The sequence below is a fragment of the Diabrotica virgifera genome, chromosome 1 (genome assembly GCF_917563875.1).
Source record: "Diabrotica virgifera virgifera chromosome 1, PGI_DIABVI_V3a".
NCBI classification, from domain to species: Eukaryota; Metazoa; Arthropoda; class Insecta; order Coleoptera; family Chrysomelidae; genus Diabrotica; species Diabrotica virgifera.
The window spans coordinates 277,557,563-277,571,254 of NC_065443.1; the positions used below are offsets into that span (position 1 = coordinate 277,557,563).

At 29.4% G+C, this 13,692-nt stretch overlaps 1 protein-coding gene and 1 pseudogene across 2 annotated transcripts in view; both read left to right on the forward strand.

Moving 5' to 3' along the window:
* LOC114327606 (tumor necrosis factor alpha-induced protein 8-like protein) overlaps positions 1–13,692 on the forward strand; it is a 151,765-nt gene that overhangs the window by 44,139 nt on the left and 93,934 nt on the right. The window lies entirely within an intron of this gene.
* Positions 10,955–11,840, forward strand: LOC126893433 (putative inositol monophosphatase 3; annotated as a pseudogene).

A 13,692-nucleotide genomic window follows, 5' to 3' on the forward strand; every position in this document is an offset into this window, starting at 1 on the left:
CATTTATACAATTGTTAAATATTTTTTGGTTTTGTTTATATTGTAAGTTAATATATTATATTTTTAAGTCTCACGCACAAGGGGTGCTACTTTTGTATGTATATTAATAATATATATACAAGGTAGCTCAACTTCAGTGAGTTATTTATGTTTATTTAGGTAGTACTCATTATGCTTTTTATTTTTTGTAAATCTTTATTGTTATTCCTAAATAAATATTATTATTATTATTATTATCTCTTCGAGATGTACTTAAAAAAGGCATTTTTTATGCACAAAATTTTCATCTCCCGGAGATCAATTTAGTTCACCAAATTCCCTGACACTGTCTTGAATCGAATGCAAAAAGTTGCACGACAAATGATCTTATTGCACAAAATTCCTAGGTTTTGGGCTTTTTAGTGCTTCGTTGATTCGTCTATAGCGCGCAACGTCTATTCCTATTTCGGTTCACCTGTATATAGACATTATAACCTTCGGGCTTTTCCTTATCATTAACAAAAATTCCTAGCAAATTCCTATTTATAAAGCTAGACGTTTCTGTGTATAAAAATTCGTCTAAACGTGTTATCTACCACTCATTACACATATTTTTGTAAACACAGGTAGTGAAATCACCGGTAAATATTTGGAATCGAGTGCGATTTAAAAAGCGTTTGTTGAAAACTGTTGGTTCGGAAATAGCGTTTTATCAGGGGTCATAAATAATGAGTAAAGTTAATTGGGATGAATCACTTATCTAAAAATATTTTTGCTTTGATTATCTGAGCCGCAGAATTAGTTAAAACCATTGTTTACAACTTGTTTCAGAGATTCATCATCCTGGGGAATATGTATTGCAGTGATAACCATTATCAATCTATTATTATATTCTATTATGATAAGAACTTGGATTTATAGACAAAAAATTGAAGAAAAAGGCGCCTAGATAGACACAGATTTTTATTAAAAAGAGGCAGAAGTCTTAACATGTAGGCAATATAGGCAAATACTTATTATTTATTATACAAAGTGAATTAACTTAGTATTAACTTAATAATCTAACAATAAAACACTGAAGACTTTTGATTTCAATATTTCCACGAAATTTATTATAAATTAATGTCACTACAGCTGTTTCTACATAAGCAGTGGCGTAGTAGTTCAGAGAAATAAGGAAAAAAAATATCCTGTTGGTCACACAACCCCCTCCAGGCCGAAACCAAATTTTTTGAGTAGTTTGGTCATCTATAATAATAACCTATATGTTTCCTGCAGCCGATTTTGATGATATACATAGTTATAAACAAATGAAGATCAAAAGAAGGTAAATTTTCGCTTTTTTAATCTATTACTAAAAAATTGGGCATTTTAAACAAATTTGAGAAAAATAAACTCATAAACCGTATAAAAAACTTCAATATGGCGTTCGCTGAATATGTCTATCCTTATTGGTTGCTTAGAAAATTGCAAAATAAATCATAAATTTTGAGTTTTTATAAATATTCATAACTTATGTAAAAATTAACTTAGAACCTTCTGATTACACGGAATGCTGAGACATATGGTGCTTAAATCATACCCTAAATTTCAAGGCAATTGGTCAAATAGTTTAAAAGTTATTTAATTTGTTTATCCAAAATTAATTTTTTTTGCAACACTGTAAATCAGAAAATGATGAAGTTACAGTAATATTTTAGATAGTTTATGAAAGAAGAAAATTTACACTATTAATTTAATTTAAAAAAAAAATGACAAAAAATAATTATATATATTGCAAAATAATTTTGCAAAAACATGTGAATTAAAAAAATGGGGGGGGGGCTAACTTTGTCCCTAATTGTCCTAGGACAGTTGTTTTTCTTTCTAAATGTGTATAAAAATTCAGTCTTTCTAAAATCGACATGTTTTTGCAAAATAATTTTACACTGTTTAAAATTATTTCTTGTCATTTATTTTTAATTAAGGTAATAGTATAAATGTTCTTCTTTCATAAACCGTCCGAAGTATTATTGTAACCTCATAATTTTCTGACTTATAGTGTTGCAAAAAAATGAATTTGGGATAAACAAATTAAATAACTTTAAAACTATTTGACCAATTGCTTTGAAATTTAAAATATAATTTAAGTACAAGAAGTCTTGGCATTCCGTTTAATAAGAAGATAAGTTAATATTTACCTAAGTTATGAATATTTATAAAAACTCAAAATTTACGATTTATTTTGCAATTTTCTAAGCAACCAATAAGGATGGACATATTCAGCGAACGTCATATTGAAGTTCTTTATACGATTTATGAGTTTCTTACTCTCAAATTTGTTTAAAGTGCTTAACTTTTTGGTAATGGACGAAAATAAGCGATAATTTACCGTTTTTTGATCTTCATTTGTTTATAACTAAGTATATCATCAAAATCGGCTGCAGGAAACATATAGGTTAATAATATAGATATCCATACTACTCAAAAAATTTGGTTTTGGCCTGGAGGGGGATGTGTCACGAGAAAAATCTTATTTCTCTGGACTATTATAGCAGATACCCAAACAGTCAATATGTCTCAAATATCTAACCAAGCTTTATCCTATGTATCAGTAGCGAAATCAATTCCACGGCTAACATTTCCAACCAAGAGAAACTTTCTTACATTCGCAAAGAACCCAAAATTTCTGTACAATATTGAAGGAAGTTGTATTGAGGGTAGGATGTTTTTCTATGTTACTAATAACAGTAATAACTTTTCCCTAATCTATAATTCCAAGATAAAATTATGATTATACCTACTAATGGGGTACTAATACCTACCTGTTAATCTTCGAGCCGACCTGGGGGGTTTTTAAAATGTACCTGGGGTATCATAAAGGACTAAAGGATTATAGTGAGCCGAGATGGGAATACCCAGTTTCGACAGACTGCCTTTCTCAAGTGATGTGTTTTTACTACGCGTCTACACTTTTTAAAGTTTCTAACTGAAAAGGTTGAGGAGTGGGGAGCTTTTTGTCTCAAGTTGGTCATTCAGAATTATATCTGTATTTTTAATTCATTAATTTCCATACATTCTAATAAAGACAGCTTAAGGCATGGGCGCCCATACCCATGGGTAGGTGCTCGCTTTTCGGTTGCTTTAAACTATATATTGTTATTAAAAGTATACAAAATGGAATGTGCAATATCTTCACGTCTGCCCCTCCCCCCTAAAATTTTTTGAAGATATTCTTGTTTAGCGACGAATCGATTGAGGGTAAAATTGTACATCAACCACGCGCCTGCGCACACTGACAGTATGTAGTTCATTGCTAATCTTTCAATATAGGTATGTATGACAATGTATGTATCTGTAACCGTGCAAATAAGTCATTAAAAGAATATATTAGTGGTTTTAGGAAATGTATTATTTATTATAATTCTTGTGTTTTTGGATTTGTGTTTCCCTGTAGTAAAATAATAAAATATGTACGCATAACATGTTTACAGTTTGTCGCCGTGTTGTGTAATTATATCCGAAACTTATGTGTCAATTCAAGTGGCTCGATGGCGTAGTTGGCAGAGCGGTGGGACAGAAAACGGAAGGTCGCGGGTTCTAATCCTAGACGATTCATACTTTTTTTTATTTTTCGTTATTTTAATAAAAATTTTTTGGAAGTGGTAGATAAGAAAGTTGGTTTAATTTTTAAATAAAATACAAATAACCTGTTAAGTATATTTACTTCGTTTAAATTACCTATATAATAGAAGAATATCTTCTTACGTGCGTACAAAGTACACACACATTCTTTTTATATGGGCGCCCATAGCTCAAGGCCTTTATTTTGAATATAAATAATTTGATACTGTTAATTAAAAAAATGATCTAGAACAGGGGTCCACCAATTAGCGGACCGCGGTCCGCATCCGGACTGTGAGCTAGTTTTGTGCGGACCGTCAATAAATTCAGAATATACCTAGTGTTTGGCAATTTTGAAAATGTTTGGCCATTAAATTGTGTACTATGTTTGGCTCAACTTATGTGCGTCAAGCCGATTTTTCAAGAATGAACTTTATTAAAAATCGGTAGAGATCTCACTTAACAGATGAATATCTCAACTCCCTAATGAGATTCAGTTGCACTAAACTCACTTCAAACTTCAGACAGGTTGTACATAAAAAAATGTCATTTTTCTCTCTGATAATTTAATTTTGTAAAGAGTTTTCCCCCTTATTGTTATACTTATTAATACTAATCATTAATTTTGAAATTAAGCTGTAGTATAAAATTGTCATGTGCATTTTTTTATATTCATTTCCTCTCTACTATATGTTAAGTGGAGTACTTTTACACAGCATTTTACATAACATGTTAATTAGCATTTTGTACTATGATTATTTATTTTAAATTCCTCAGTTTCCTTTCTACAAAATTAAAGATGTCTAAAAACTTCATTAGCATTCAAAATATAAATCCTAATTTTTAAAATATTCTCAGTAACAATTTACAATACTGTAGTCCGTTCTTTAACGGTAAAATATTGCAAAATCTCTAAATTTTAAAGAACCGCTTGGATTGACATGAAATTTGGCATACACATAACTAACAAGTCAAAGAAAAAAGTGATATTGTGCCGATATGTACTTTGCCCTGGGGGTGGTTTTCACCCCCACTTGGGGTGGTTTTCACCCCCACTTGGGGGTGAAAAAATATTCGTCCAAAGAAAGTCAGGAAATGGATAAACTGGCTAATTTTAAGTAACTTTTGTTCTATAGAGTTTTTCACTAAGTCAATACTTTTCGAATTATTTGGCAGTGAATATGTTCATTTTTTCAACAAAATAACCACGCTTTTAGACGGTTTTTCGCAAATAACTCAAATAGTAAGTATTTTGTCGAAAAAACATTCGTAGCAAAAATATAGCCTGTAAAAAATTTAAAAAAATGGTGTATATATCACGTCTCTACACCTAGTAGAAGCAGAGTTATAGCTAATGAAAAATAGGTTCAAATTCGTCAAATTCCAAATGGAATACTTTAATGTGAAATAACCAAAAATGAAGCACGTTTCGGGGAAAACTCATTACAACTTATTTAAAGTGTTTAAAAAAAGCTTCATTTTTTTTATAAAAAAATTTCTAACATCAAAATTAAACAAGTTACGCTCAAAATAAAGTTAGTCCCTTTTGGTTTTGGTAAAAAAATCGAGAAAATCACCCCCTAATTAGTATCTTAAATTAACTTAATCGTTACGACTTCACAAGTTTCTTGACTCGTGTATATATTGTTTATATGATCTCTAAGTTTCATCGGTTCAAAGTCCTTATTATTGACAGGGCTGTAGTTAAAAGGGGTCGAACGAGTCACTGATCACGAATGTATGGAAATTTAAAAACACCAAATCTTAATCAATTTTTGTCTAACAGAAAAACAAAAGAATACATGATATTCAAAAAAGCAAATTGACTTTTTTTGTTTTTCGAGATTTTTGGTATCTCTAACAATTTTTAAGTTATTTTGAAAAAAAGCATATTTTTCAAAATTTAAATTTTTAAAAATTTTACTTTGAAACCAAATTTTTTCAAAAATAAGCACTTTGAATCGATGAAACTTAGAGATCATATAAACACAACACAAGTAAAATAATTTGTGGAGCGGTAACGATTAATTTCATTTAAGTTGCTAATGAGGGGGTGGTCTTCCCGATTTTTTTTTGCAAAAACAAAAGGGACCAACTTTATTTTGAGCGTAACTTGCTTAAATTTAATGCTAGAAACTTTTTGTAAAAACAGAAATAAAGCTTTTTTTAAACACTTTAAAAAAGTGATAATGGGTTTTCCCCAAAAAGTGCTTAATTTTTTGGATATTTCACGTCGAAATATTCTATTTGAAATTTGGTGAATATGAATCTATTTTTCATTGGCTATAACTCTGGTTCTACGAGATCCAGAGACCTAACGCGTAGGTACACCATTTTTTTTTACTTTTTTATAAGCTATATTTTTGCTAAGAACGTTTTTTTTTTTCGACAAAATACTTACTTTTTGAGTTATTTGCGAAAAACCGTCTAAAAATGTGGTTATTTTGTTGAAAAATGAACATATTCACTCGCAAATAACTCGAAAAGTGTTGACTTGGCGAAAAGCTGTATAGAACAAAAGTTACTTAGAATTAGTGAGTTTACCCATTTCCGGACTTATTTTGGACATATATTTTTCACCCACAAGAGGGGGTGAAAGTCACCCCCAGGGCAGAAGCACACATCGGCACAATATCACTTTTTTTCTTTGACATGTAAGCTATACGTATGCCGAATTTCATGTCAATCCAAGCGGTTCTTTAAAATTTAGAGCAAAAACCGTGAAAGAATGGACTACTGCTGTTTTCAAAATATACTGATAATAACATCAAAACAATACACAATAAATTTATATTTTATTTATTGTACCAGGAAAACTTACAGAAAAGTATACAGTAACCAAAAAACAATCAGATATTATTAGTTTTCCTTTCCATATTAGTCCATGTGTGAGGCCACCTTCGTATGAAAAATGTTTCTGACTCGATTTATTTGCGGATTCCTGTTCAAAAATGTCCCTTTTAAACAAATCAGAAGGGTGTAGGGTGAAACAATTTTTTAAGCAAATTCAAAATTACTTTTTGCCTCGAAAAATATGTTGTTAGGTTTCTTGGGTAATTATAAACAATAAAGGTCTCTTGTTATATTTCTGAAAAGTTGATAGTTTTCGAGTTATAAGCGATTTAAAATCTGAAAATATGCATTTGCGATGCTTGAAAACTCTTAAGTTTTAATAAAATGACAGATCTTTTTTATTTAAGATGACCCAAAAATGCTAAAAACATATTTTCGCGGGCAAAAAAGTGATGTTTTGAATTTGTTAAAAAATATATTAAACAATTTCTGCCCAAAAATTTCGCCCGGCACCGTTCTGATTTGTTTATAGGGGATATTTTTTAACACAATAATCCACAAAGAAACCGAATTAGAACAGTCAGACACAGGCAGCATAAATCCGTACCCCGGAAGTGTCATAGGTTTTCGAAACGGACCCTCAGGGAAACTAATTGGTGACCCCTGATCTAGAAGGTGAAGTGCGCACGTAGAATCTGTTTTCCTATTATTGAAAGCCCTTTTGTGTTCTGCTATCCGTTTGCCAAAGGTTCTGCCAGTTAGACCGATGTAAGTTTTTGAACAGTTACCACATTTAATTTGTATACACCACTTTGTAATTACTTTTTCTTTTGGCTCTTATTGTTCTTAATGTATTTGCCTTAGTTGTTAGTTTTGAAAGCTGGTGTTATTTGTTATTCCTTTTTTTTAGGTATGTGTTTGGCTATTTTTGTTGATATCTTGTCTGTATAAATGCGATCGAGCAGAAGATTCTAATTTTTTTCTGTGGTAATAGGAAGACTTTCTGATGGAATTTTTGGTTGAAATTTTTGTTAATTGTTTTTTCGTTGTACTCATTGTTTACTGCTATTTGTTTAATAAATCCACTAGGAAAAATTTCCTGTAGTTGGCTGTATACCATTACAAAAACAGAAAATCCTTTATAAAAGGTATATTTGTTAAAATCCCTATACAGGGCTACATCAAAGACATAACTAGTTTTCGATCGGTTGACCGAGCATCATCAGTGCAATATTAGAATCTACATGCTAACCACCAAAGTAAAAATATTTGGGTATAAACCCTTTATAATTGATCCGTCATAGGAACATATGAAGAAGATATGATTTATAACATGGATGTATAAAATATCCAATATTATACGCCCGAGGTACTAATGAGCTCAATCTGACAAGTTCACATCATGGCTGTATGGAAGCAAGTGACTTGCCATGATGTGAACTTGTCAGATTGAGCTCATTGGTACCTCGGGCGTATAACATTGGATATTTTATACATCCATATTATAAATCATATCTTCTTCATATGTTCCTATGACGGATCAATTATAAAGGGTTTATACCTAAATATTTTTACTTTGGTGGTTAGCATGTAGATTCTAAGATTGCACTGATGATGATCGGTCAACCGATCGAAAACTAGTTATGTCTTTGATGTAGCCCTGTATAGGGATTTTAACAAATATACCTTTTATAAAGGATTTGTTTAATGATGTTCAATTTTATCTCGAAGTTATTTTTTACTTACATACTAACATGCTATGGTAGGCTGCTAATTTATGTTGTGTAGATTGGGATAATGAATTGTGTATGATTGTATCCAGGACCGCATTTAGGCCAATTGCCGCCCTAGGCGATTCTCTAGTAGCTGCTCTTCAACATGTACCATTTTTGTGTATTTTTGCTTTTGCCGCCCTCTCATAATTTTCCGCCCTAGACAACTACCTACAGGGTGATTGATTAGTAGGGTAAAGCTCAATAGCTCCGGTATAGTAATAGATAGCAATAAAAGTTAATAACAAAAATTTTAGCCACCTTTGAGCTTCACATTACAAAATTAGTTAGAATGTTACAGGGTGTTCGATAACACAGTGGCAGACCAAACTTATGTTTTTTTAAATAGAACACCCTATATTTTATGTTAAATTCGAAATCCTGTTAACTTCTCCATCACAAAAATATAAAGGTTTGTTATGTTATTCAGGGTATTAACAAAGTTATAACCAATTTTATATGAAAATCGTAACAAGTTCAACTACCTGTATAAATAAAAATAAGCAAAACAACAATGGTTTGTTAATGCCATATTTTTAGCGTATTGTCACAATTTTCAAGAATGGTCGATATTGCTAATTTTCTTTATCAAATACAGGGTGAGTCAAAACGCAAGTACACTATTTTCTCAATAATTTTAAATGGAACACCCTGTATTTTATATCACTATCGAAAAGTACCATTACCGTACTTTAATTTTTAGGCAACATTCCCTATGGCTAAATTTATTAGTTTTCGAGATATTTTCATTTTTCAATGGACCAGTAGCGTGGCCACCCAAATCACCAGAATTTAATAAACCGGACTGATTTTTTTGGGGTTACGTTAATAATGAAATTTATAAAATACCTCCAACAACAAGGGATGAGATGAAAAAAGAATACAAAGTGTATTTCGATGTGTTAATTTACAAATGCTCCGTAGAGTAAGTAGCTCATTCAATGATCGTTTTTAGGCGTACATAAGTGTGTTAGGAGATAATTTTGAACACCTTATGTAATTAAATATTAAAAATATTTTATTAAAAGTAGCTTCTAATTTTTTCAAACATGTTTTTTTGCAAAATGCATTACTGATAAATTATGTTTCGTTCTTTATTTGTTACATTGTTACATTTACATACAAAAATAGTGTTTAATTGTTTTCACAAAATATTGTGTTTTGTGTTTGTGTGTTTTTTTTTTGTAAAATTTATTACTAATTTTCTTTGTTTATTTGTTGCATTTACATAAAAAGACAGTTTTTAATTGTTTCAAAAATGTTGCATGTAGTGGTTGTGTTTTTGTTTGCAAATGTATTACTAATAAATTATTTTTATTTCTTTATTTGCTACATTGTTAAATTGATTACCAGATTGATAATCGGTAATCTTCAATTGTCAATTCAGTCATGGCTTACTTAAAATTTAGATAAATTTAAACACCTAAAATAATTTGCTCTGAAAAATAAAAATATCTCGAAAACTAATAAATTTGGGCATAAGGAATGTTATATAAAAATTAAAGTACGTTAATGTTACTTTTCAATAATGATATAAAATACAGGGTGTTCCATTTAACATTACTGAGAAAATAATGTACTTGCGTTTTGACTCACCCTGTATTTGATATAAAGAAAATTAGCACTATCAATAATTCTTAAAAATTTTGACAATAAATAAAAAATATGGCATTAATAAACCATTGCTGTTGTGGTTATTTTTATTTATACAGGGAGTTGAACTTGTTACGATTTTCATACAAAATTGGTTATAACTTTGTAAATACCCTGTATAACATTACAAACCTTTATATTTTTGTGATGGATAAGTTAACAGGATTTCGAATATAAAATAAAATATAGGGTGTTCCATTTAAAAAAACATAAGTTAGGTCTGCCACTGTGTTATCGAACACTCTGTAACATTCTAACTAATTTTGTAATGTGAAGCTCAAAGGTGGCTAAATTTTTTAATTTACTTTTATTGCTATCTATTACTATAGCGGAGCTATTGAGCTTTACACTACTAATCAATCACCCTGTATATTGCCTAATGGATAAAGCGGCCCTGATTGTAGGTATCAGTGTAGGTAGGTTTATGAAAAACGGAGAACTCATGTTTGTTTTGCAGTCTGGTATTTTTTAAATCTAGAAAAATTGTGATTCTGCTCTGCTTCTATTGTAAATGCGATACAGTGTAGACAAACTGACATGTTACTGTCCAAAAACTTATATCGGTCAAACTGGCAGAACCTTTGGCAAACGCATAGCAGAACACAAAAGAGTCCTCAACCTATCCAGTTAGAGACTTTAAAGTGTAGACGCAAAGTAAAAATACATCACTTGAAAAAGGTACCTACTCTGGCGAAACAGCTGCAGTGACATTAATTTATAATAAATTTTGTGGAAATATTGAAAACAAACATCTTCAAAGTTTTGTTGTTAGATAAAATGACTTTCCATCAAGTAACGGTCGAATCCATCAATTTACACAACATAACATTAGTAACATAATAAATTAATAACTAAATAGGTAATTGTTAATTAATAATTAATAATATAATAATTAATAATTAATAATTAATAATTAATAATTAATAATTAATAATTAATAATTAATAATTAATAATTAATAATTAATAATTAATAATTAATAATTAATAATTAATAATTAATAATTAATAATTAATAATTAATAATTAATAATTAATAATTAATAATTAATAATTAATAATTAATAATTAATAATTAATAATTAATAATTAATAATTAATAATTAATAATTAATAATTAATCATTAATAATTAATAATTAATAATTAATACTTAATTCAAATCAAATTAACTCTTCTAAATGTAGCAATAAGGGCAGCAGAAAATGGTGGCAAGAGGGTAGTAGAAAGCAAAGAAAAACATGAATGTTCAAAGTAAAGGTTTAACCAAAGAGAGTATGCAAGAAAGTGTAACTAATGCTGATATTTTATCTCACTGTGATGTGACAAAAACAATTAAATATTTCTTCCCTAGAGTGAAACTGATTTCAGAAGAGAATGTTAAAAACTGTGATGATAAAGCTAATGTTGATTATTCGTTAATGAATGCTGTGGATATTAATAATAATTTAATTAATGAAGAAGATATTACGATTTGGATAGATCCATTAGATGCTACACATGAATATACAGAGAAATTATACATGTATGTTACTACTATGGCATGTGTAGCTGTTAAAGGAAAACCTGTGATGGGTGTTATACATAAGCCATTTGAAAAAAACTACCTCGTGGGTTTGGGTAGATAAGGCCAAATCAAAAGATTTAAGCAATCAGGAACCTGAAAATAAAAGTCCTAATATAAAAGTAATAGTGTCTCGTTCACATAAAGGTGATGTGGAAAAAATTCTTCAAAATAATTTTAAACAAAAAGTAGAAATTATAACTGCAGCTGGTGCTGGTTATAAAGCTTTAGAAGTAGCAAAGAAGAAGGTAGATGCTTATATACATACAACAGCTATCAAAAAGTGGGACCTATGTGCAGGAAATGCTGTTATTAATGCATTGGGTGGAAAGATGGTCAACAAGGATGGTGCTGAGTTGGATTACAGCAATGACATCGACGTGACAAACAAAGATGGATTAATATCTTTTCTAGACAAATATGATACCTTTATAGGAAAGCTTGATATTTAGTTCTAAAAGATGTTTACTTGGCAACTTTTTTTTAATAATTAATAATTAATAATTAATAATTAATAATTAATAATTAATAATTAATAATTAATAATTAATAATTAATAATTAATAATTAATAATTAATAATTAATAATTAATAAGTAATAATTAATAATTAATAATTAATAATTAATAATTAATAATTAACAATTAATAATTAATAATTAATAATTAATAATTAATAATTAATAATTAATAATTATTAATTAATAATTAATTAATAATTAAATATTGTAGCCACTTCAAGCACTTACGTAGAACAAAGCACCAAAAAAAAAGAAATTATAGAAATCAATAGGTATTTACACATAAAACAGTGCCTAAACGCGATAAATGACAAAAGAGACAGGAATTTATTAAAAAAAGATTTATTTTAACATTTTGTAACCGTCCCTGTACTAAATACTATAAAAACATTAAACACATTACTTTATAACAGGCCACCAATAAAAGCAAATGATTGATGGGTAGGCAGAAAAAATATCCACTAAATTTTGAACCATGTCGAATTGTGATAAATTGTGTTTATGTGTTGTTACATGTACCTTAATGTCTTTTATTAAATTTTACCAAAGGGCATTTAGGAAAAATAAATCGATTTTTAAATATGTACAGCACCTATCGACTTGAATTTTTTCCATTGTGTTCGCGTCAGGAAAAAAGTCTACAATAGAAAAACGGTTGGAGCACAATTGCATTTATCGCCAACCGTCACTAAAGTCATTCATTATTATACTCATTTGCCCTCATTTGCGGCAGTAAAGTAACACTTTATTGTACTGAAAGACGAATTTTACTTTACCTGCCGCGATTAATCAAATTAACTGAGATTGAATGTAAGCGGTCGATGGCAGTAATCGATTATTTATTTGAGTGAACTTAAAATTTATTTACTTTAATTACCTATTAAAAATATTGTACAAAATTTACGTTATTATTAATTAAATGTATGCCAGAAAGTGAAATTCTCTAGTATTTTGCAATTATATTCATAAAACATAAATCGAAACTTTACAGATTTAGTAATTGATTATCAATATTGATTACTTGAACAACTATCGATTAAACATCGAAATCGGCCATCATGCGCATTCTGTCCTCGTCATTACTGTCATTCGAAATTTTTATTTCGTCTAAAATTAATAAAATTCTTAAATCTTTTAAGTTTTGTATTAAAGCAAATATATTATGAAATGGTGTTTTTGTTAATTAGATTATACAGGGTGTCCAGAAACTCTACCGACAAACGAAGACAGGAGATTCCTCGGGTAAATTTAAGATAATTTAACCCAATTCACTTAGTCCGAAAATGCTTCGTAATGGAGCTAGAGCTCTTTGAAGATGGCGTCTTGTAATTAGTTTTTCTTAAATACCTCCAGAACGCTTCTATTTAGCAAAACAAAAATTGGTACGCGTATTTATCTTCAAGATATAAATCTAATCCATACATTGCAAATTTCTAGTACCGATCATAGGCGTCCGTTTTGGGTAGGGCAACGGTTATTTTATCGCATAACTTTTTTATCTTTAACTTTTATGCATTTCTGACACTGGATTATTAAATTGTGAAGTATTATAGTACTAAAAGGTACTCTTGTTTTAAATCGGTAGGACACACCGTTTTCTAGAAAAATCGATTTGAAAATTTTTCACTTTCTGAATTACAAAAAAAAGATTTAAAAAAAAACTGTTTAGAAAGACGAAAACTGGTACATTTATTTATATTCCAGAGATAAATCGATTTCATTAATTGCGAATTTCTAGTACTGGTCATAGGCGTCCGTTTTGGGTAGGCCAACAGTTATTTTATAGCATAATGTTTTTGTCTTGAATTTT